The sequence below is a fragment of the Cervus elaphus genome, chromosome 9 (genome assembly GCF_910594005.1).
Source record: "Cervus elaphus chromosome 9, mCerEla1.1, whole genome shotgun sequence".
NCBI lineage: Eukaryota > Metazoa > Chordata > Mammalia > Artiodactyla > Cervidae > Cervus > Cervus elaphus.
In genome coordinates, this window is record NC_057823.1 from 96,637,698 (window position 1) to 96,641,368 (window position 3,671).

Here is a 3,671-nt window from a genome sequence, read left to right on the forward strand (position 1 = left end):
GTGATACTAGTTAAACTTGTATCTCTCAAAAAACTCTAAGTTTTAATTAAATTTATCTCATAAAAGTACTTCCAAAAGTCATCCTTTTTTAGTCTCCTTTTTTATTCACCACCTCCAGATTCTTATAAACCTCTTATTTTTTGAATCTTTCTTCCTTCCTCTCCAAAAAAATGCCTGAATTTTAATCATGAAGATTCTTATATCTTGAAAATTTTCCTGCCTCTTTAGTCTTGCTTATTTCTATTCATTCTTTATTTTTTTAAGTATAATTTCCATTTTCTTATATTTTCACAGAACAGTATTTCTTACTTATTTCTTTAAGTAAGTCTTTATGGACTTATATCCTTACACAGGTTTTGGTGGAGGTCTTGGGACAGTACCCATAGGTCTAAATTAGGGTGGATGGAGGTGTTCGGTCCTTCCTGACTTAGTGAGAACGATTCCTGACTCCCATGTTGTGAATGGTACAACTCCTGCAGTACTGGAGTTTTACGTATGGCTTGGGAAGCATATCGGCGTCAAACACTCCTTCAGAAATGACCCTGATGGCTATAGCCTCTCTTGTGTTCCAAGTGATGACTTCTCAATGGCCTTGTCCTCTGACACGCATCAGGCATAGTTGGTACAGTGAATAGGCGGCACGTGGCCATGCCCCTTTTGGCATGACCACTGTTCCTTCTTTCCTTGGTCATCTTGGAAGTGAGGACTTGAGAGAAGATTCTTTCCACTCATTCTTTAAGTCCCTGCATGAACTTTCAGAGAATGGACTGATAAAAGAGTACATTTTCTTGAGGGAGGAAGGCGAGTGAAGACTGAAAAGAACAAAAGGAGAAATATACGAATATTAACATTTCAATACATCTTTTTTAGTCCTTTACTCAGGTGACCTAACTACAATACTTTTAAATTGTTTTAGACAACAAAGTTTGGTCTTGAGTTATCAACTTTGTCTTGAACTTAAAAACTGATTCTTCTTATGACTTCGAGTACAAAACTATTAATGACTCCTATTTCCTAGAAATTAAAAAAAAAAAAACTTTTCAAGATTTGTCAATTCATTGAGAAATCAGGGATACTCTTTTATATACATTGCATTCATCCTATATTTTCTAACATTGTCTTTCATAAGTATATCCTTTCCATATTTATTCTAATCATAAAAATCATAGAAAATTTTATTCTTATTTTATATTAGTCTGGCATTTTGAAATAATGAGTCAACAGTCAGCAATCACTTACTGGACAATCACTTCAGATGTATGTTAGGGAATGAATCATCTCCTAGGGATACAAAGATAGAAGCCCTAGTCAGAAGCCCTATTCTTAATGTGAGTAATCGTGAACTCCATTTCATCCTGGTCACTGCATAAAAAGTTATGCTTTATGAGAGTTACAGTTCCTATGTGATCATAATGATGCATACCCAATTATATTGACTTGTGCCATATTCTGGCTGTTTCTTATGGGAAACAGGAATTACAGGGTTAAAAAAAATCCCCCTCCAGATAAAGGGCCAACTCTTATTTTGTCCTATTGTCACGGACAATAAGATGTTGGGAAAGGGCATAGTTGTCAGAGAGAAACTTAGGGCTTAAGAAGGGTGTTGTAAAGGGCAATAATAATCCAAATTATTTTAGGACAGAGGGACCAAACTACTGTTTTCTTGAGGAAGAAATGTATACTTTTCTAGGCTGAAGCACAATTATACGTGAATTGGGACTTATCTAAGAGAAAAGATGAGTTAAGAAATAAGAATATAGTTAAATGGAAGATTTAATTATGAAAATATTAGTAATTAGGTTTAAGGGTTCATCATTCATTTATTGATTCAGCAGTATTTGTTATCTACATGTTCCATGTCAGATGCTAAAAATAAAGCAATACAAATATAGACCCCCCCCCACCCCCGTCTCCCATCTGTGGGAACTCTCAGTCTAGGAATTTTAAAAAGATGTACATTTGTATTTCTCTAAGTGAGTAGTGTCTACTAAAGTTCTGTAATAAGCAGGTACTTGTGAAATATTCAGTGAGTAAGACCTTAATGTCATTCATTAATTATTTGCTTTAAAAAAAGATACACGCCTTGACCATAAAAAAGATATTCAGTTCAGTTCAGTCGCTCAGTCATGTCCGACTCCTTGTGATGCCGTGGAGAGCAGTACACCAGGCTTCCCTGTCCATCACCAGTTCCCTGACCCCAGTCAAACTCATGTCCACCGAGTTGGTGATGTCATCCACCCATCTCATTCTCTGTCATCCCCTTCTCCTGCCTTCATCTTGCCCAGCATTCAGGTCTTTTCCAGTGAGTCAGTTCTTCGCATCAGGTGGTCAAACTGTTGGAGCTTCAGCTTCAGCATCAGTCCTTCCAATGAGTATTCAGGACTGATTAGAATTGACTAGTTTGATCTCCTTGCAATCCAAGGGACTCTCAAGAGTTTTCTCCCACACCACAGTTCAAAAGCATCAATTCTTCAGCGCTGTTTTCTTTATGGCCTAACTCTCACAACCATACATGACTGCTGGAAAAATGATAGGTTTGACTAGACAGACATTTGTTGGCAAAATAATGTCTCTGCTTTTTAATGTTCAGGTTATTCATAGATTTTTTTTTCCCCAAGGAGCGAGCATATTTTAATTTCATGGCTGCAGTCACCATCTGCAGTGATTTTAGAGAAAAAGAAAATAAAGTCTGCCACTGTTTCCAGCAGGAGAAAAGGAAAGATATACCCATCTGAATGCAGAGTTCCAAAGAGTAGCAAGGAGAGATAAGAAAGCCTTCCTCAGTGATCAGTGCAAAGAAATAGAGGAAAATAATAGAATGGGAAAGACCAGAGATCTCTTCAAGAAAATTAGAGATACTAAGGGAACATTTCATGCAAAGATGGGCACAATAAAGGACAGAAACAGAAGATATTAAGAGGAGGCAAGAATACACAGAAGAACTGTACAAAAAAGATCTTTATGACCCAGATAACCATGACGGTGTAATCACTCACCTAGAGCCAGACATCCTGGAATGCGAAGTCAAGTGGGTCTTAGGAAACATCTCTATGAAGAGAGCTAGTGGAGGTGATGGAATTCAAGTTGAGCTATTTCAAATCCTAAAAGAGGATGTTGTGAAAGTGCTGCACTCAATATGTCAGCCAATTTGGAAAATTCAGCAGTGGCCACAGGACTGGAAAAGGTCAGTTTTCATTCCAATCTCAAAGAAAGGCAATGCCAAAGAATGTTCAAACTACTGCACAGTTGCACTCATTTCACAGGCTAGAAAATTAATGCTCAAAGTTCTGCAAGCAATGCTTCAATAGTACATGAACCAAGAACTTCCAGATGTTCAAGCTGGTTTTAGAAAAGGCAGAGGAACCAGAGATCAAATTGCCAACAACTGTTGGATTGTAGAAAAAGCAAGAGAGTTCCAGAAAGGCATCTACTTTTGCTTTATTGACTATGCCAAAGCCTTTGACTGTGTGGATCACAACACACCGTGGAAAATTCTTAAAGAGGAGGAAATGCCAGACCACCTCACCTGCATCCCAAGAAATCTGTATGGAGATCAAGAAGCAACAGTTAAAACCAGACATGGAACAATGGACTGGTTCCATACTGGGAAAGGAGTACCTCAAGACTGTATATTCTCATCCTGTTTATTTAACTTATATGTAGAGTACATC

General features: G+C 37.6%; 1 pseudogene; it reads right to left on the bottom strand.

Annotated features, from left to right (window-relative positions):
* Positions 1 to 345: 345 nt before the first annotated feature.
* Positions 346 to 692, bottom strand: LOC122701054 (annotated as a pseudogene).
* Between the last annotated feature and the right edge of the window lie 2,979 nt (positions 693 to 3,671).